We start from the raw sequence: 22,640 nt of genomic DNA on the forward strand, positions 1-22,640 counted from the left end.
CGCTTTTAATGCTTCCTTACATATCCACTGGCCTGAGAATGGAAAACTAGAGCAGAAAGGCTAGAACTTTCCCTCAAAGTTTCATTTCTGCATGCAGCATTTTATTTTTGCATTTTATTTAACAAGAGAAAGCACTCAAATCTGGGATCCCCCACTTGAGGTCTGAAATAGTACATTCCACTTTGTTGTGCTGCACCAAGACACCATTGCCTGGAAATCCAGATGAGGGATTTACACTGTAAGGAATTACAGATGGTTCTCATATTTGGTTCAGATATTCTAAAGCGGAGGGATAGTTGACATACTGGGCAGGATTTACCTAATTAGTCCTGTCAACAGAAGCCCTGTGCAAGGACCTCTGCTTGCACAACAGGGCTTTCCTCCTCCTCCCCCTGGGCCTCCCAAAACTGGCTGGGCCAGGCAGGCAGGAGAACCCTCAAAACAGTGGACAGGAGGAGAGGGGGATCATTCCCTCCAGCAAGCCAGAATGTTTGTGCTGATGACACATTCAACAAAGTGTGATGTTAGAGTCCTCCCATTGTTCTGACTATATACTGTGTACCTGCACATCACCCAGCCCAGTGTCCCATTTCCACAAATGGTCACCGTGAGCCATAAGAGAACTGTCAACCTCCACAAGGCACTAATGGAGAATTCTAGTTGCTATTGACCACATCCCAGCTCCAAGCAATTCTGTTTTCGGAAACATCCATCTCAAGCGAATCTATGCTGCTCTCACCACATTCATTAATAGCCAGTGCTTCTACCTTTGTTGCTAATGAGCAAATAAATTCAATATTCTTTTGAAAGAAAGAAAGAAAATCCAAAGCTTTTGAGCTGCAAGTGTTAAAGTACCTTGTTAGTACACCCCCCCCACACACATACAATGTGATACATTTTGTAGCTTCCTTGATATAATCAAGAGTCAACATTTGTTGGAAATGCAGACTTATTTGTTGTATCTTGTCAACAGCGGTTGTGTTACAGAGGTACTTTGGTGTTCTTCAGCAAAATATTTTAATAGCAAAGGGAGATAATGTTGCAGTCTCACATCAACAGTATTGTCTTTTTTTGTAGGGATTCCCCTTACCAAACCATCTCTGTAACAAAACATATGACTAGGATGAGCGATCCTAAAAAAGCAGATGTGAGCCTAGCCAGCAGATGTCAGACATGTTAAATCTTACCACTTCATGCATTACACAATGACAACCTTGGGATTTTCACTGAGCGCACCCTCACAGGGAGCTGCAGCAAACCCTGGCTCTTGTTCACTGTATCTGTGATATAAAAGTTTCCAAATATGTATTTACTGTGGTGAAAATGACCTCCTTTGTTTTATGACTCACAAGAAGGAATGAGCAAATTGGTCAGTTTTTTCAGTTTCTTTCCTTTCTTTAGAGTTAAGTTCACATTTCCAGATCACTTTGCATTTCCCCTCCCCAAAAAACAAAAACGTGTCCTCATGATAATTCATCAGCATTTTGGCATGAATTTATCCTAACCTGCACAATTTTCCATGCTATTTTGTCTAACGGATGTTCTTTGCAAATCATTCCCCTCTAATATAATGCAGGTTTTGTACGTTATTTTCAGTATTATGCACATTTTTATGTATATACTCTACACCAGTTTATGCATTTTTGTACACATTTTGGGCTGGAGGACACCGCTGTAAAATTTGGGAAAGCATGAACTTTGAAAGATGGCTGCATTTCAGTTTGTGTATTCTTCCTGAAAGTGTAAATTAGGTGGATTCACCTTTAAATGTGAACTGAATTGAACTTTCCCCCCATCCGTACTCACAAGGATGTGGGATGCAAAAAGTGCCCCATTCCATGGGCACCTTAAGTACTCTCTGCCACCTTCCCCTGCTCCCTCAAGCACTCTCCAACTTAGCAGGAGAAGCAGGAGAGAGAGGCCATGGAGGTGGGAAGCTGAATTTCCCTAGTGGATCATCCTTTCCTGCCACTGAGTGTGCTGGAACTACATGTTTCAGTGTCCTTGGTGAAAAATTGACTATGTCCATTTCTGCCATAGGTGGGCCAGGGTGTTCCTCAACAGCAAACTGGTGCTTCCTCTAACATGGAGATGGGAACCTGTGACCCTCCAGGTATGGTTCAACTCCAAATTTCCATCACTCGCAGCCTGCATGGGCAAAGGTCAGGGATTAAGAGAGAGGTACTCCAGCAGCATCTCAAGGGCCAGAGATTCCCCATCATTGGTCTATACAACCCCCCCCCCTTTCTTGCTCCATGTAAGGTGGGGGAAGACCCTTGTCGGGCAAGGGAAGGAGAAAGCAACAGAGGTTGCAGGAGGTGCTCACGTGCACACTCTCAGACCACATGCAAAGTATCAAACCATTTTGGGAGGAACACAAGAATGATGGTATATTCCTAATTCACACTTCATGTTTTTAGATGTAAACTTTCAAAGCTTTCACCTCTACAGATTGTAAGGGGTCATATTTTATTTTTCACATTCATATAGCCATAACTGGACATCACTTTGGTACTAAGAATACAAATAGCAAAAAGGAAAGCAGCTCATAATGTTATTCTAAGAAAGTAACACAATTAATACCACCTGCATGCAAATTTATACAATTTATTCAGTTACAGTATTGATTCTAACTCAGCCTTTATTAAATGACCTCCAAGACAACTTCTCAAGTTTTTACATATTTTGTTTTGTTGCACCAGTAGGAAATGAAATTGTGCCATGGTTGCGGTTAGGGGTAGTATTTTTAAAGTCCTCCTTTAAAACATTCCCGACATATTTTTTAAAAATATGGATCTGTGGGAAATTTGCAGTCAAACATCACTATGCATGATTGCTAGTTAGTGTATGAAGGGCTTAAGTGTTCTAACAGTGTCCTAACTGCTAGAGTAGGCTCAGTTAAATCATGCCCCCTCACCTCTGGTGAGAGAGGAGTTGATGTGCATCTTCTCTTCCTTTCTCCACTCTCTTGGCAATGTAAGCCGTGGATGGAGAATGTGTCTCACAATAACTCCCAGCTTCAAACACATTTCTGAAGCTACTTTTCCTATTTCTACCCAAGAATATTTTGCCTGCATTAGCTATTGTTGCTGCATAGGACAATGCATGACCGGGACGGCAAATCTGTAAGTAAAGCATTTTTTAATATTACGATTGCTACTGATACTAATAATAATACACATCTTGTTTTAAGTAAGGTAATTAAGCAACAATCAATATCTCAAAAATGTACATAAGTGAAACAAATTAATTAATAATGCAAAAGCAACTTATAAGCAACAAAATAATAATTACAGCACGTAAATAGAAAATGTAATGTTACAAAAAGGTTCTCACCTGTAATGGAATCACCAAATCATTCGCGTACACACATTCACACAAGACAAAACTAATGTGAACATATGACCCTCACAGAGACAATCACTTGACAACCACTTTCTCCTTGCACATTGATTCCATCAACTTTATTGAGAAAACATTCAAACATTCAGCAACCAATAATCATGCATGGACAAATGGGTCCATTGAATAAGAACAGCCCAACAGCAAAAATAAATAAGCAAAACAAAATAAAAAACACATATGGGGGGCATCCTCATTTGCACCCCATCTCCCCGCTGGGACAAGACAACCAGCCTCTCTCCACCTCCCACCAAGGGAGATTAAGCTCTTCCCCACCAAGAGAATCTCATGCTGTTGGGAGGTGAGTACAGCCACTAACACACCTGAGGATCCCACAAGGTTTTTAGGTAACCGTCATCAGCAACAAAGGGGACGCGGGTGGCGCTGTGGGTAAAACCTCAGCGCCTAGGACTTGCCGATCGCATGGTCGGCGGTTCGAATCCCCGCGGCGGGGTGAGCTCCCATCGTTCGGTCCCAGCTCCTGCCCACCTAGCAGTTCGAAAGCACCCTTAAGTGCAAGTAGATAAATAGGTACCGCTTTACAGCGGGAAGGTAAACGGCGTTTCCGTGTGCTGCTCTGGTGCTGGTTCACCAGAGTAGCTTCGTCACGCTGGCCACGTGACCCGGAAGTGTCTGTGGACTGCGCTGGCTCCCGGCATCTAGAGTGAGATGAGCGCACAACCCTAGAGTCTGTCAAGACTGGCCTGTACGGGCAGGGGTACCTTTACCTTTACCTATCAGCAACAAAACAGCAAATCACAATTTGCATCAACTGAAGCACAGCAGTATTTTATGCAGAAAGAAAGTACGGAAGCTGTACTCAAATTGTACAATTATACGAAGGACAGATATATGGGGGAAGTTTTCAGTTAGCAGTGATTGTGCCTTGGATGATAGGAATAAATGAATAAAAGACTGTGGTCACTGATTTGTTCCTCTTTAAAAAATTTTTAACCATAAGTAGCAAATTGTAAATGTTGGCACCATTTTAATCAGCTGTAGCTATGTCATGCTACTGAGATGAAAATCCACTTGGGCTGTTGTGGAGCAAGCAAAACTTTACAGTGCCCTTCCAGGTGGTAAAAATACAAGTCATTCTGCATGCGATGCCTCCCTCCCCCCCCCCAACACTTTTACTTAAGCATTCCTATAAAACAGAAAGAAAAAAGGTGCCTGCATTGAGGGCAGGCAGAAACCCATGATGACATTCAAAAATTTGCCACTGGGGTAAGGGTGGGCTGGCTCCTGTGTGTGATGCCATGTAGATGAACACCCTCTGCCCTTTCAGCTACTGAACATACAATCAATCTGACATATGGGAGGATAAAATTAGCCCAAAGTCCTTGTCTCTTTCAGCATCATCTTGGTCTCTGCAAGTGACACTGGACAAACAATTCAATCATTTCACTGTTTGGCACAATTTATTTATTTATTTATTTTCGAAATATCAAGAGCAATTATACAGCTGGGACAAGAATCCATCACAACCTAACAAGCATCCAGCCTTGAGCAACTTCCAATTCTGGAGAAGTCACCTGCCAAGACACTGCTGCCATCTTTTCCTTCTTCCCAATTGCAACCAAGAAGTTTGATAAGTGACTACTTGGTCCCATGGTCACACATCTAGACTGTTACGGAATGTAGGGAGAGTGAGATCTCTGCTTTTGCCTGAGCAGTGTGAAAGCTCATGACAATATTCCCTGAATTATTTTTCCTTAGAAAAAAATCACTTTGGAGGGTTAAGATATAATTTATGAAAGCAAGTGAAAGCAAGGCAGAGAGGAGGGTCTTGTCATCTGGGTAGCTCAGGACCTCCATACAGGAGAGGTCACTTTGGTACTGCTCATGCAGCAAAACAACACAGGAATTACTGGTCTCTGCAGCCACAGAAGGTGCTGTGAACCTCCAGCGGTTTGACTTCACCCCCAGAGACATACTCCATTGTCTCTCAAATCAGATGGATGCCAATAATATTTTCACAGCAGTCACACAGATGAAGGAAAAGTCTGCTTCTGTGGATTGGCATCAGTGGTGGGGTTAGGCAATTTTTGACCCTGGACTTAATTATCTTCCTGGGGTCTCCATCTTTAAATAGGAATGTGTTTGACTTCACTTCTTTTAAAATGTTGCAAGGTGACCATGTCATCTACTGCTGGGGACCAGAAGAGTCTCCCATGTGGTTGCTAGGCATTAGCTATGCCACTGCCAAAGATAAATAAGAACACTTAAGAAGAGTGCTGTTGAATCAAAGAATAGACTCACCTCTGGTCCTTCATCCTGTGTCTCAAAATCACCGAGATGCCTCCTGGCAGCCCACAACCACAATCCTATCATGGAGGCAAGGCTTGTGAGAGCCAGTGTGGTGTAGTGGTTACGAGCGGTGGACTCGTAATCTGGGGAACCGGGTTCGCGTCTCCGCTCCTCCACATGCAGCTGCTGGGTAACCTTGGGCCAGTCACACTTCTCTGAAGTCTCTCAGCCCCACTCACCTCACAGAGTGTTTGTTGTGGGGGAGGAACGGAAAGGAGATTGTGAGTCACTTTGAGACTCCTTCGGGTAGTGATAAAGCAGGATATCAAATCCAAACTCCTCCTCCTCCTCTTCTCCCCAGCTGCTTTCCCTTGAGCAATAAGTATTCCATGGCCTCCAGACTATGTACCCGGAGGTGCCACATACTGAGCATAGCTAGTAGAATCAACCTCCAGCAATTAATCAAAATAGAAAATAAAATAATGCATAAATAATACATAAATAGATTTGTCTTAATCTCCCTTTTAAAACCATCTAAGCCATCACCACACTTAATGGCAGAAAATTTCTATAAATTAAGTGGAGATGTACCTTTTCCCCCTTCTTCTTTTTTTGCCTTTTCCTGAGTCTGCTGCTAATGCACTATATTGGATGAAGGTATCTAGCAACTTCTGGCAAGATCTCACTAGATCTCATGGTTGCTCTTTCTGCACATTTTGCACTTCTTTTCTGACTAAACCTCTCCAGCTCAGAAGCCATTGGGTACCCAGATTGCAAGCATAACACAATCACTCTGTACTGAAAATAAAACATTCAATAGTTCACATTATTTAGAGCCAGGACCTTTGTCACACTGTCGTTTAGGCTGCATCCAAGGCAGGTAATTTTCCTATACCTCATCTTAGGTGAACTACTGCTTCAGTGCAATGAACAGAAATTCAGATAAGAACAATGCTGGGGAAAGCTGTGCTGTGATGTTTCATGTGCCAGCACTGCAACTCTTTGTGCTTGGATCACAGCATGGAATCCCGTGCCTTTTTTGAACACACCTGGAGGAGCATCCCAAAGAATAAAAAAGTGTAAAGAAACCACCACAACACAGAAAGCTTCCACATTTCTAAACTGGCCTGGCCTCACGGCACCCCTTATCCCTCCCAGTAAGCAGTCCCTAATTTTGATCAAGCACCAGCTCTACCTTCAAGCAGGTTTTTTACAGCTGGAAATATAGGTTTATAATGAAAATGCTGACACAACCTTAACTATAGAGGTACTAGCTGGCAATAGCATAATAAATAATGTGGGAAATATTTTACACTTCAAGGCAATTACATGTTCAGCCATCTTTAGGATATCTGGCCCATGAAGGGTAAGGATTAGGTTTCCTTGACAAGTGTAAAAGACCCATGACTCATGACTGCTGGAAGGCACAAATGAATTACCAGGGCTGAGTGAGAGACTGGTAATCACCTGTCATTGCTAAAAAATATTATGTTTATTTGGAAAGAGATAGTAAACAGGAACGGTGGTGGGAGTTGGTGTTTGTGTGTGTCTTGTGTGTGAGGAGGGAGGAACAGATTAGAATATGCTAAATTGGCTGGGGGGGAAATGACAAAAGTTTGTTAAATTGTGAAAGTTAGGCCAGGCAAATCTGCCACCGGCATTTGCACACGAAAAAGAACTCATTTTCATTCTCCATGGCAGATAAATAGGTTTTCAGTGGGCAGTGAAATGACAGCTCCTTCTCGTAAAAGATGTGGCCCAGGTAGACTGTAGTTTCACGCACTCTAATGATGCCTAAAGGCCCTGCTGCCTCTTTCAGAGCGATAACCTCTTTTCCCTTTAGGGTTTCCAGATGGACATTCTCTTAAAATAAGGGACCATTTACAGTGTCATGAAACACGGGAAGCAGCTTATGTCAGAACACTCTAGATCCCTTTCCTATGCTGTCCAAGCACTACCAGTCGGGACACAATTTACCCTTTGTTCTGGTGTTGTTATGCTGCGCATGTCCAGCCACATGGCATAGCAGACCATCACACGTTAAGGACTCACTCCCCATGGACACTGAGCATGTGAACAAATGGGTGACTATTTTCAACATGTGCCCATGCACATTTATTCAATGTGCATGTATCGGTGAATCAATTTATCATTCTCAAGTCTCTATATAAGGATATTTTATCACGAAAATCTATTGTAAACATTTTAGTCTTGTTGGCTTCTAAGACTTGATTGTATATAGCAATAAGGCAAAACATTTTGTATTGCACTGTTTTTCCTAAATTTTGCACTGCTTACTAGGTTTCATTGACCAGGAACAATTCCTTCCTTTCTCCCACAGCTGAATGGCCACGCCACATTTTCTGCTGGCCAACTTTGAAGTACTTCTTGAAGAATGCCTTCTGTGGGATTTCAGCTTGTTGTTGTTGTTTAGTCATTTAGTTGTGTCCAGCTCTTCGTGACTCCATGGACCAGAGCACGCCAGGCACTCCTGTCTTCCACTGCCTCCCGCAGTTTGGTCAAACTCATTCTGGTAGCTTCGAGAACACTATCCAACCATCTCGTCCTCTGACATCCCCTTCTCCTTGTGCCCTCCATCTTTCCCAACATCAGGGTCTTCTCCAGGGAGTCTTCTCTTCTGCTGCTCATGCAGTTTTGGGCAGCGTCCACATGATGGTGTTGGCATTAAGAGACAGCCTGTTTAATCCAGATTTACCCCAATCCATCAAAAGAACCTGTTGCCAATTACCCATTTGTGAGATTAAGCCGCTGTTGGCCATATAAAATGGCCTTGACATAAATAAAAGTACAACTCGTACAAGGCACTAAAAAGATGTTATTGTTGAATAAAACATCAACTCAGAGCTCTACATTGTTCAGTAGACATCACTGAAAAAAATTATATTGAAGTCAAGTGAACAAACTAATACTTTATGAACAGTCTTTACCTTTGATGTGGTCTTCCAACAAACCTGTCAAAAGACAAATGATTCAAATTTCATGTTTTCGGAAGCAAATTGAATCATCCCAATTTTTGTCCCTGGCGATGTTATTATATCACCCTCTGTGTTTATACAGACATGCCGTGTTTAAATGACAGATAATGGCATGATTGCTTAAGACACTTAAAATAATGTGACACCAATTTATTAACATTAGAAATAAAGCCTTTGAAAAGGACCTTGAGCATTATATTAGCATTGATGTGTCAATCCTTTACTTGAAGGATGGTAAGCCCGAGTCCCAGCACAGTCTTAATTAACAGGAAATAATTAGTATCTTTTTCCCCAGCTGTGAATTTGAGGGTTTTTTTCAACTGAATCCATTGATTGATAATTACAGTGGAGTTACATGTAGTAAAACTCCCAGTATTGCAATTTCTAATTGGCCTTTAAGGACATTTTACTGTTTCAGATACTTTGTTCCAGAGTTCAGTTCTGATTTTTTTCCCTTTTTTGAACAATTTAATAAGGACACTTTTCTCTAAAAGGTAATGGGATTGTAGAAAAGAATGTGCCCTATATATGTGTGTGTTTCATTGCAGATGCCATTAAAATAAACAGTTGTGGTGCTTTCTGTGTTTTAATTCGTATAATTTTTAATTTAATTTGACAATTGTATGTGTTTCAGTTGCTTTTATGTTTTGTAAATACATTGCAATGGCTGCGGCTGATGCAAATATCTATAATTTATCCATGTAGTCTATCCATCTTTCTCCACAGACACAAGCCAGTTCCTCAGAGATGTGTGAGGACAAGGGGACATCTACAGAGCAAATGGTTTCAATGTGTAGTGGCATGGAACTCTGAGGACCCAGGAACTGCCTGTTTTGTGAGTCAGATAACACTCTAGGCCAGCAATGGTGATCCCTCTGGCCCTCCAGATATTGCTAGACTACAGCTTTGAGAAGATCCTGCCAGCATGGCGGATGGTCATGGATGATGGGAGTTGTAGTCCAGCAGTATCTGGAGAACCACAGCTTCCCCATCCCTGCTTTATGCGCACAAGGGTCATTCCCCAGTCACCCTCATACTAAAGACCAGCAGCCCACGTACAAAGGAAACCCTGTAAGTTTGCTGAAATCAGGACAAGTATGCTGAGTTGAAGGGCAATATGGTGCCCTCCCCAAAGGCACCAAATTGGATTTGCAGTTGAATCTTACTCCAATACCGGTGAAAGGAAAGTCTCTTCCACTGTGCTTGAGGGCAGGCCGGGCCACATGGCACTCACAGCTCTGTCCCCTCCCCGCCTCTCGACATCGCTTGCCTGAGGCAGCTGCCTCACTGCCTCATCCTAGAGCTGGCCCTGGCTGGAATTCTGCGAAAACTAGGACCTTTCTCACAGTGTACATCAGCTAGAGTTGAGTTTTAATGACAAGCAGCCATTAGGATGTATAGCAGTGGTTCTCAAAGGGTGTGGGGAGACACAGTGTGTGGCAGGAGAGGATGGCAAGTGTGGTGGGAACATTCAAGGACAATCAATGAAACACTTAAACATTTCAGTGCAATATAGTATAGAATACTATAGTATAGTACCAAAATATTTATTTATTTGCAGAATATGGATAGATATCTTTTCAAAATGAGAGTAAGAGCATCAACTGATACTGAGGACAATCTTAGTTGTGGTCCGGAGTCGCCATTCGAACAGAGTGCTGGAGAATAGCATTGGCTATTCTTCTACAGTTCTCCATGGCATATTGTTGTCAACTGTGATTTTCAAGTATGACAAATATGAAAGATCAGAAAAGAGAAAGGCTTCTTTGGGCTGATGAGGAGATGAGATTATTATTGTTTGTCTCAAATTAGACCTAATATAAATGAGATTATCTGGCAAAAGGAGGCTCACACCATTCATTGAGTTTGTACACGTTATGAAAGGCTCGTTAATAATTACATTTTGGGAATGATTCTTATGTAGTTACATTGTTTTATGCTTTCTCGATGTCCCATGATCACAGGGGTGCCAACTTGGTCAAATATTGTGGGGACCCAGGTAAGCCCTGCCCTGCATAATGAACCACATGACACAATGCACACACACCATTTACCAGTAAATGAGAACGCCCATCATCTTTGTGGGGACCCGGCCCCCTCAAATATTTTATTTGAGCCCCTAGGAGCTGGCTCCTATGCAAGATCATATTATAAAGTAGTCGTGTTCTGTGTTACAAATCAAGCACTGCTAGGAGTTGTTCCCTTTTGTTTTCCAGTGTATTTCTCATCCATAAGAGATTTGGTGTGGCGCGAGCAAATTTTTATTCTGAAAGTGTGACCCAGAGACAAAAGTTTGAGATCCATTGATGCTTGGGAAGCATGCCCAAACCAAGGAGGAATTAAACCTACCTTGTTTTCAATGAACTTGATGTGCTGCCAAAATACAGAGCCATGCTTTCATTGTCAGATTAATATAGGCAGAGCAAGCTGCTATTCACCTGTGACATTTACTCCATGGATGTTGGTAAGGAACCTTGACAGATGACTGCAGTCACCATTATATAATATATCTATCTCTGATGATAATTCATATCGGCTCAGTCACTTCATGCCAGAGAACACTGCACAGCTTCCTACACAATGAAGATGTCGGTTTGCTTACTCACACACTTGCTATGTCTTGGCTGCTCGTGCATCTTTCTCAGCAGTGATATACATGAGCTATCAACTTATTCAGAATGCCTCTGTTGCATTTCACCAGCACAACCTCTCTCATTTCAGTCATCAGTGTAAGGACTTCAACTATACTAGAGCCCTGGCCAATTGTTCATTTAGGTACAAATGTCTGTGTGCATGCACACTGGGGAGGTACATGGACCTTGCATCTGTAGCTGTGCGTTTTTTAAAAAAATTCCAATCTGTTTCTGAGTCGCTCTGTGTTCTCTGTCCTTTGATCTGTGCTTTGGATTCCAAGCCGCTCTGTATAAAATGAAGCTCCATTTTCCTCATTCAGTATAATGGGGTATCTAAAAAATAGCTATATCCATTTCCCCATAACTTAAAAATATCTTCAGCTGTTGTGCTTTAACAAAAAGCTATCCAGAGCTCTTCTATGCTCCATGAGCAACTTTTTGGACAGTCTTATTGTAAAGCTTATGAAATCAGAGAAACATATACGAAAATTTAAGTTTAGAAACAACAAAGCGGCGAGGGGGCTGATCCCACTCAAGGGGTTATTAACACACTTTGACTTGGAGCGATGAAAGACCTCTGAATCTTCCCAATTTCCCTTGTTATTTGGCTCCCACATACACCCCCTAGTTTGTGCGTGTGTGCGTGTGTGTAATAAAATATAAGAAACATTGCCATAATATAATATCAACATTAAAAAATCACATCTAGCTAATCCTACCAAATGCCATATAAAATCAAATCAAAATGCTGTGAAAATAAATGCAACCATTTTGGAGCTGCAACAGAGCAATACGCTAGGGGGATTTGCTCGAACCCCTCGCACATTGAAAGACGGCATGAGGCAGTCGCACTACGTGGTCTCCAGTACAAATGAACATGCCAGCTGGGCTCACGCGTCTCTGGCCCTGGGACAATCAGTATCCTTCATTTTGTGGCGAAACTGTGTGTTTCTTTCACGTGGCTTCAGAATGCTGAGGTGGATTTAAAGGAGTGAGACCAGTTTGCCTGCACTGGGTGCTGAGCTGAGAGCAGGGCCATCTTTAGCAGATGCAGCACCGGGGTGCAAATATCCACTCAGTGCCCCCAAATTACCACAGATGGGGGGAGAAGCTGCGCACTGCCAGCCATGGGGGTGTGTGCGCAACTCTCCCCCATGCCGCTGTATAGTTGGTGTGACACAGCTTCCATCCTAAGCCTCTGCAGGGATTGCTCTCGTCCCACGGAGGCTTGGGAAGGAAGATGCACATATGGCTGACAGGGCGCAGCTGGCGGGCGTGCAGGGAAAGGGGAGGCTGCGCTGCCAGCAAAGCCACTCACTGGGGCACCCCTGACAGACCAGCGCCCTGGCACAACGCACCACTAGGCCGTATGGGAAAGACGGCTCTGGCTGAGAGGGTGCTGTGGGGGGCATCATGACAGTGATGCCCAATGGAGGGTGTGAGTCAGGGGCACCAAATTTTGGTGTCGCACAGGGCACCTCTAAAATTGGAAAGGCCAAAGTCAGCCACTGCAGAATGCACAGCGTGACTTATCCCTGTTAAAAGGCAACAAAGGGGATACTCTGAGAGCAGCAGCAAAGGAAGAGCAGGGACTGTGTTTCCAATGCCCTCATTCCATCGGCACAAAGATTTGCTGCTCACACAATGGGGCTTTCCCTCCTCTCCTCCCCTGCCCACTACAGCCTCTCCTAACTTGCCCCAAATGATTTAGAGGGGAGAAGAAGGGGTGCAGTGCAGCGAGGCCCCCTGTCATATAAGACAAGACAAGGGGGAACAAGGTCCCAGCAGAGGGTAGGCAGGGCTTGGCAGGGTTCAGACTGTGCTCTGGAGAACACAGAGCTCTGACATTGCTCCAACAAGGAGCAAGCTGGAACTGAGCTCTTCTGTAGTAGCAACAGCAGCAGGTGCAGCCTAGTTGTTCGTGGCACCTCTTAGTGGCTCCCAACCTTCTCCAGTAACCTCCTGCTGTGATATCCATGTTAGGAGATGGCAGAGCCACATCCTCAGGCCGGGGCGGGTGGGGGCAGGCATTGGCTTCATTGGCTCACCTCAGCGCACTCCTGGGTCCAACCCTGCATGTCCCTCTCCTTCTGCTGTCCTCACCACCCTCCTTTCCTGAAGAGGGAATCTGACACCAGGGTCACGAAAGGGAGAAAGTTCCATTGTGCAAGCAGAAGGGACTTAGCAACACTACTGCAGATGCAACGCAATACACAGCCTACTCGAAGCCTGATGACCAGTGGCGTAGCGTGGGGGGTGCAGGGGGGCCGGCCGCACCGGGCGCAACATCTGGGGGTTAGGGTTAGGGGGCGCAAATCCACGGGTTAGGGGGCGCAAATCCACGGGTTAGGGGGCGCAAATTACTTGCCTTGCCCCGGGTGCTGACAACCCACGCTACGCCACTGCTGATGACCACAGTGGGAAGGGACCCTGAAGGCACAAGGTAAGGTTTCTATGGCAGGTGTGTGCCCACAGGTGCCATGTTGGCAACTTGTGGCATACACTGTCTGGAATCAGCTTTCTGGGGTTTCGGACAGGGCACACACCTGGAGATGGCCAAGATAGAATCTGAGACCTCCTGCATACAAAGTGGATGCTCAACCACTGAGAGATGGCCCTTGCCCTTTGTTCCCCAAAGTGTCTCTGCTGTGCTGGGGAAGTTCACTGTTGGCCAAACAGATCTCTCTCTGCAAGGGGTGAAGCCTTTGTTACACTTCAGTATATCATGAGGGAGACATTAAACATGCTTTCTGAGCATTCAGGAGGCTCAGAATACCTTTGTTTGCAATTGTTTTTAGTGCAAATAGTGCTTTTATTTTCTTTTTTAAAAGGTGCTTGCTCAACAGTTTACTTCACCAGAAACACAACGGAATCACAGCAAAATGTTTTAGCAATCAAGACACAAAATTTTAGTTGTGATTGTTTGAGAATTATCATGGTGCTTTATTTCATATTTCATTCTTTCTACGCACATGAGAAAGAGAGAGCAGAGAGTGAAACTGTTCTGCAGCACTTCTACAGGGATCTCAATCAAAGAAATGTGTATTACATTTTGATTCATGGACATTTTTATTGCCAGGTGGAGCTAGAAGAGGGATTGGGAAAAGGAATCTCAACAGGTTTCTCTTAGCCTCTCCAACACTGGAGGGCTTATGAGAGCAGCCTTTTGATTCTCCACTGTTCATCGATCAACCCTGCTGCTACACGGTGCCCAACGCCTCATTTAGGGTTTTTTTTAAAAAAGGTTAAAATAACACCTAGTTTCTTAAGAATGTTAAAGCAAATCTAAAATGCAGGCTAGCAAGTGTATACATGCTGTAATAGGGCATATTATTTGAGTAACAGCTATGGCAAGTTGTAGAAACTGCAGCTGAAGGTGAAGCATGGCTGTATCACTGGAAGAAAGAGCATTTATGGGAGTCCGATTTATGATTCTGAGTTTTGTTTTAGGTAGGTTGTAAGTAATTTTTATTCTATGGTTTTAACTTTTTTTAAAAAAAATTAAGCTGTTACAAGTGCCTTATTGGCTATGCTGCAGGATATATGTTTTAGATATATTTACTTATGTGCTTACTTGCCGAAAATCCAGTGACACCATTGGAACCCAGATGGTTCTGCATGTGGTGCTGCTATAGTTCAGAGATTTCTTAATAGAAAATGCAGTCCAGAAAGTTGCATGTGTTTTAGCTTGTGAGTCACCTGCCTCAAAGGTTTGTAGGTTTAAAACTGCATAAATCGTCATTTTTGTGCTTCTGCTTTTCACCTGAAGTTATGCTGCATTCTGGGACTGGAAATCTTGAAGTTGTGCACCTGCTGCATTTATGCACAGTGGGCTGTATCAAATGATGGTATTACATTCATGTAGTGGCCAGGGCACTTAATTTTCACAGGTTTCTCCTACTGGCAGCATGTCCCCCGCACCCCCCCCCCCCGCACCCCATTGTGGGATCCTCCAGAACAGAATGAAACATGGTACTGGGGATTTCAGGGGGTGTGGGGAGAGCAAAAATCAGATTCTCCAGTTTATGGGAGCATAAGCATTTTCTGCTAAGGCACTGGGCATAAATCAATATGCTTACCTGGCCTTGGTATGCAAGTTGATATCACAGAGTTTGGTGAGATTGCAGAAGATCAGTGGCATAGCGTGGGGGGTGCAGGGGGGGCCGGCCGCACCGGGCACAACATCTGGGGGTTAGGGTTAGGGGGCGCAAATCCACGGGTTAGGGGGCGCAAATCCACGGGTTAGGGGGCGCAAATTACTTGCCTTGCCCCGGGTGCTGACAACCCACGCTACGCCACTGCAGAAGATGGTTTTGAGCAAAAGAGTAAAAATATCCTGAGATTTAATTTGGCTCGGTGTGAGAGAATTAAAATGTTTCAAGAAGGAAATATCATGAGAATGTCAGAAGCAAGAGTAATTTAAATGGCTTCCTTGCTTAGGCTGCATTCCTCCTTTGAAGTCCAGAGCGACATTCATTTACATAAGTGAAAATATATTTTATATATAATATTGTACCAGCCATACCTGAGCAAAGAACAGAACAGTTACTCGATATGTGGTGCCTCCTGAGAAAGAAAAGGATTTGAAAACATGAACTACATACCAACTCAGAGTAAGTTTTTATTTGAAAATTTGGCTACATCTACTACACCTTCCTCTGATAACGAGACATAGAATTGTGGATAATTTTTTTACTACAACCTCTGAATCCTTTTCCCACCAATAAAATACACTGTATATTCTGGCAGATGTGCAGTTTCATATCAATGAGAGGGGAACGGACAAAATGAACTCTAGAACAAACTCAGCATATTCATTTTAAAGCTTTCAGAATCTGCCTCCTTTAAACCTGAGCCAGTATTTTCAGTTTTAACCATTTTGGGGTTGTTTGTGACCAAGGAGCAGAGTTTTCTCATTTTTTCATTCTAAGGTTTACAAGTAAGTCATTCCAATTTGCATCCTTGGTATTCATCTCACATAGAGGTGGGTGAGTAGGATTCTTACTCATTTTTGTGTCTCTAGAGTAAAACGCACCAAAAGTAAATTTAAAAATGAATTCTCTTACAAAAATCACCTCATTTTTGTTTAAAAGCATTTAGCATAATAGAATTTTAATAGAATAAAATTAAAAGCATTTAGCATAATAGAATTTTAATAGAATAAAATTAAAAGCATTTAGCATAATAGTGAAACTGCACTTAAAGGTGGGGGGCTTGCAGGATTTTTAGACATTTCTTTTTATCTACGTACCAATCCCCTCAATTTTCATCGTATGTTTAAAATCTATTTGATCACATTCTGAAATCTTGAAGTGCTACTGGAATTGAAGTACAGTGGTACCTCGGGTTAAGTACTTAATTCGTTCCGGAGGTCCATTCTTAACCTGAAACTCTTCGTAACCTGAAGCACCATTTTAGCTAATGGGGCCTCCTGCTGCCGCCGCGCCGCCGGAGCACAATTTCTGTTCTCATCCTGAAGCAAAGTTCTTAACCCGAGGTACTATTTCTGGGTTGGTGGAGTCTGTAACCTGAAGTGTATGTAACCTGAAGCATATGTAACCCAAGGTACCACTGTATAATGGAACCAAAAGCGTATCACAGTCGTAGAACAATTGCAGAATGGAACTGCAGAAATCTGCTCATCTGTACCAGCTCCTACACTGGCCAGCTTCAACACCTTTTCTCTCCACTTTTGTATTCTGTTGAATTATTTGTTGGCACTGATACTTGTGCCACCCAAGGCCAAGAAGCATAGTACAGAGTGAAATTATATCGCCTCTTCAACTGAGCAATCAGCACAAGTTGTCCATCAGACATCCAGTAAGCTGTTGGTTCAATCTTTAACACATTCATTTTATAGCTCCACATGAGATCTAATTACAGTTTTATTAGTAGGGCTGGTATTAACGGTCAGTAATTGCTATATATTCAATTTAGGATTTGCCACTTAAATTGGGCTTCCACTATTTAACCAGGTGCCCTCTTTTATTACGGAACACATTCAAATGTGATGTTCCAACTTCATATGCCAGTGAACACTTTCTCCATTCTCAACATAATGGGTCTGAGCATTGTGTTTAGGAAGACACACTGTGCATAAAACATCTCCAGTAGGTTGACCTTCGGGGAGATTTTGCTGAGGAACTGAGCAACTCCCACAACCATCAAAACCTGCACGGTTCTGCTGCAGTAAGGACTGCCAGGTCTTTGCTCAGACTTGGGGATTTTTAATCATGTGTCCATGTGCCACTTTGTTCTTCTCTTCACTTCAGACACAATACTTATCAATAGAGCCACCTTCACACCTTCATATGGCCACTGAAAAGTGTGCAATACTCCAATGTAGACACAACTATGTACAACTCTCCTTTTCCAAGAGTCAAATTTCCATTATATTTACCAAGCCACCACCTCTGTCTCCACAGACACTTTGAAAAAACCTCAAATCTGTACTTGTGACTTAATACCAGCAACTTACTCATCTCTGTGGATCAAGTTCCTTTACTCTCTCCTTCCAAATCCCACAGCAAAGCCCACTCCTTTAAAAAAAAAAAAAGATGCTGCCAGAGCTTCGCTGGCACTTATATCAGATCCTCTGCCATTCACCATTCTCAGTTCTTGCCCTTTCGTTTCACCCTGTCTTTAATATCTAATGCTGACTGCAAAGACTCAGATTAAGCACTGTGTCACTCCTTTGTTCAGCACAGCACCTAGTACAATAGGGACAAGGTGCAGTCATTTTGCTTTACTGACAAACAAATAAGTGGTTGTGTGTGCCAAAAAAAGGAAGCTGGTGTAGCAGGGTTGACAGTAATGAAATCCAACTTTTTTTGGACGGTCTTTTCACTAAAATAAGCAGATATGATCAAACGTATGCAGGCAGCTCGTCTGCTGAGTTAAGAAAGTGCCATTTTCCCACAGACACATTTCAGAAGAGCGGTGCGTTTTAAATGTATTTGTCAGTCTTTTCACTGTCAGTTTAGATCTCTAGCCGTAGCGATTCTTGCTCATATGTACTGACTATCAAATCTGAGGTCAGGCATGAATTCTTCCCAGTGGCATGCAGGAAGGACGAGTGTGGGTTTTGTGCGCACGCGCATGGATATACTTCTCTTCAAACAGCTGATCAAATGGGATGTAAATAACAATGAAAGCCTTGAGACTATAAAGACGGAAATACTTCTGCACCCACATGTCCAGTTCTAAGCACAAAGTTTGGGTCTGGACCTGCTGATTAGGATGTCAGTTTAGGAAGTGGGACGCGGGTGGCGCTGTGGGTTAAACCACAGAGCCTAGGACTTGCCGATCAGAAGGTCGGCGGTTTGAATCCCTGCGACGGGGTGAGCTCCCATTGCTCGGTCCCTGCTCCTGCCAACCTAGCAGTTTGAAAGCACGTCAAAGTGCAAGTAGATAAATAGGTACCGCTCCGGCGGGAAGATAAACGGTGTTTCCGTGCGCTGCTCTGGTTTACCAGAAGTGGCTTAGTCTTGTATAATGGGACCTTGCTATGACCATGTTGGTCACCAGATTCAGTGCCAGGTACAAATTTGTCCACCAAGCCAATGGGCTCCAGCCTGGTAGTTTTGCCTAACTCATAGCATCGTCACAACTTTGGTGGTTTAGGCATTGGGTAAATCTTAGTCTTGGGTGGAGGGGAGGTTGTAGTCTCTGCCTACCCCACCTGTTAAAGGGGTCCGGGAGGCGTGGCTTCTGCCTATATGCCCAGGCTGTGGCAAGCCCCGCAAGGGTCTCCCTATTTGATGTAAGTCGTGGGACTTCCCTGCTGCCAGGTTGACCCTGGGTTGGAAATCACCTCAGATACCATACCTTTCAATGCTACTCATCCAGCCCATTGTTCTTCCTTTTATAACTTAGTTCTGTATTCCTGCTTTTACAGCCCACCTTCACCTAGATCTGATCAAATTCCTAGGTCTGATCAAATTCTGCCTACTTTCCTACTCCGAACTAGCCATGTGTTGCACTCTACACAGATGCTGCTCCCAAGTCATCGGATGGCTTTTTTAAAAAGTGAGCCCTTCTACCAGATGTTCCCAAGTTCCCAGGTGTGCTCATCCCTCAATCAAAGCTCTCGTGACTCATACAGCAGATTGCATAGCCGCTACCCATTCAAGCTAGAGAAATTGCAAACAGTTCCACACCAGTAGCGCTGCTCTTGTGCTAGCAGGTTCCTCAGAGATGCTATTCATGAGCAATGAGGCACCTCTTATCATATTGTTACTTTATGTAAAATATATGGCAATCTCCTGATACGAAAGCAGGAGAATGCTGCATTTTGCAGAACATTTGTGACAGAGTAGAAATTCCTCGGCTGGTATAAGTCTGCTTATGAAAACAGCCTGGTTCCCATACACTGGCTTTCTTGTCCTAGTGTTCTGCAAAAACTAGCCCTACATGAAATATCTCCTAAAATAACACAGTGCTCTGGCGAACTCAGAAAAGTTAGCTGCTTCATTTACTGAATTGTGCAGTGCTGCAATAGATCAAGGCTTCCCCCCTCGGGTGGCATAATGCAAAAATACTCAGCCCTCTAAGAAGCTGGGCGCTGGCTACTTAGGTGTCACCTAGGTTATCACTTAGGTGTGAATAAAGACACAGGTGGCACTGTGGTCTAAGCCACTGAGTCTCTTGGGCTTGCCAATCAGAAAGTCAGCGGTTCAAATCCGCTTGACAGGGTGAGTTCCCATTGCTCTGTCCCAGCTTCTGCCAACCTAGCAGTTAGAAAGCACACCAGTGCAAGTAGATAAATAGGTATCACTGCAATGGGAAGGTAAACAGCATTTCTCTGCACTCTGGCACTCATCACGGTGTCTCATAGTGCCAAAAGTAGTTTAGTCATGTTGGCCACATGAGCTGGAAAATCTGTCTGCAGATAACAGCCGGCTCCCTCAGCCTGAAAGCGAGATGAGCGATGCACCCCACAGTCGCCTTTGACTGGATTTAACCAGGGGTCCTTTACCACTTTTTCTTCAAGGATCTCAAAATGGCATGGCATATATGGGAAAGGTTGTAGTTAGTGGTAGAGGCCATGCATCGCATGCAAAAGGTCCCTTGTGTGACTAAGTAGGGTTGGGAAAGTCAACCTGAAATACTGGAGAACCACTGTCAGTATTAATAATGCTGAGCTAGATGGACCAATTTTTGAATTATGGTGCTGAAGGAGACTCTTGAGAGTCCCATGGACTGCAAGAAGATCAAACCTCTCCATTCTGAAGGAAATCAGCCCTGAGTGCTCACTGGAAGGACAGATCGTGAAGCTGAGGCTCCAATACTTTGGCCACCTCATGAGAAGAGAAGACTCCCTGGAAACGACACTGATGTTGGGAAAGATTGAGGGCACAAGGAGAAGGGGACGACAGAGGACGAGATGGTGGGACAGTGTTCTCGAAGCAACAAACATGAGTTTGACCAAACTGCGGGAGGCAGTGGAAGACAAAAGTGCCTGGCATGCTCTGGTCCATGGGGTCACGAAGAGTCGGACACGACTAAACAACTAAACAACAACAAAGATGGACCAATGGCCTAACTGTGTATAGGACAGCTTCCTATGCCACCCTCCCTCCATTTTCTCCACAAGAACCCTGTGAGTGAGGGTAGAGAAACGGTTGCCTAGTAACCGCCAGGCAGAGCCATAGCTACAGGGGTCCTAGCCAGCTTTTTTGTTCCGGGTGAAGCCTTCAGATGTAAGATCCATTCATTTCAATGATACAATCCCAAAAATGGGTTCATAGATTTAGTTTGTTTTCATAATGATACCGCATAATATCTGCAGTGAGTCAATCCAGTGCCTACAAGGATAAACTAATCCTGCTTGAAATATATGAGACTGGGACCTGGCCGCAACCCAGGACCTCTTGGAAGGCTGTGCAGCTGTTCACATAGATATCTGGCTGTGATCTTGTCGTGTGTATTAGTCATTCAAAGGAGGCATTTCCATCTGTCTTTAAAACAAACAATGATTGGTGATCCTACGTTGGAGAGCTCAAACCAAGGTAAAATGAGTCTAAGAGTGGCTACAATAGACCCAACCGTCATTCCACCTGTTTTAATGACTGCTTTTCAGATGGGTTACAGGTAGCTTAAGGCCTTCATTTGCTCTACAAATTTAACTAACATAAATTGCATACAAAACGTTTGCTCAACGTTACCTGGCCTTCTCTAGGGTTCTTTTGCAAAAGACTTATGTGGAAAAGTAAGCAAAAGTGTAACTCGATTAAACTCTGCCTTTCATTTGAGCACACACGAACACACACACACACACACACACACACACACACACACTGAAAACTTTTATGACAGCTTAACTAACAAGATAATGTGCAACAAAGAGATCTGGTATTCAGCAGCTTCCCACGCCTTACCTGCAGGCCATACACCTGGCCAGGCTGGGATTAGCAACAGAATAACAGACAACTGGCAACAACCCTTCTCTGATATTGCCACAAAGCACTCACTGAAATTCAAACCTGAAATTGTAACTGTGTTCAAAGTGATAGGCTTCATCTGGATATTCTTAAGTAAGAAGGTTAAAAAAGGTGTTGGGAAGAACATGTGAAATAGGTCAGGAGATTAAGATTTGTCACGATCCTTGCCCTGGCCAGGCAACAGTCACCCTAAAGAGACAGGTAAGTGGCATAAATGTTTGGTTTGTCATGGCAATGCCCAACATGATATTCAATATTCCCCAGTGTGGACAAAGGCACAAAGTCTGCCCTTCTCAGGGACAAGGACATTGTTCAGTGTCCATTGTTATGCATATTTTAACTCATATATATGAACACAACCTGAGTACAATTTTCAGGGACCTGATGGTCACTGGTGGTGGTCACGCACAACCTCGCTTTTCAGGGGAGAATCTGGGGGTATCCCTCAGTGAATTGTTGCCCACACTTATCACCACAGATCTCTGAGCTTTATATAAAATGGTGTATCCTAAGCCTGGTGGATTCTGTGCTGTTCCACAAGTGTCCTAGCTGGAACTGCTTGCATTTTCCTGCTGTGGCCATCAGCCCCAGTGGCAGAGAGAGCCATGGTTTGACCTCGGAGTACCAATTCATGCTCTTAATGCTTCACAGTATTTTGTGTCTGTGCACCAGGCTGCACTTGGCCCTGATCTTCTATGGGAGGCCGGTGTGTTGCTCCCATAGAGATGTCTAGCAGCTCCTTCCAATGGCTCAGCATGCTAGCTTTCCACTTTCTGAGCACACGTAGTCTACACGTGTGGCCCTTAAATTGCTTTTTTATTCAGTCGTAATGAATTAGCTCTCCCACCTTTCACTTTATTTAGTTCTTCAATGTCACTGATAAAGAATACTTTCTGCTCTTTGGGTGTTTGATCCTT

General features: G+C 43.7%; 1 long non-coding RNA gene across 1 annotated transcript in view; it reads right to left on the bottom strand.

The window, feature by feature from the left end:
• Positions 1–8,515: 8,515 nt before the first annotated feature.
• The window catches only part of LOC310759568, a 45,330-nt gene continuing 31,205 nt past the window's right edge, over positions 8,516–22,640 (bottom strand). Inside the window, exons 2-3 of the long non-coding RNA XR_014546420.1 lie at positions 15,807–15,847; positions 8,516–8,624 (exon numbers count right to left, since the gene is read on the bottom strand). This is a non-coding gene — a long non-coding RNA (uncharacterized lncRNA). The remainder of the gene's footprint in view (positions 8,625–15,806; positions 15,848–22,640) is intronic.

Source organism: Podarcis filfolensis (genome assembly GCF_964270895.1).
Source record: "Podarcis filfolensis genome assembly, chromosome: 3".
NCBI lineage: Eukaryota > Metazoa > Chordata > Lepidosauria > Squamata > Lacertidae > Podarcis > Podarcis filfolensis.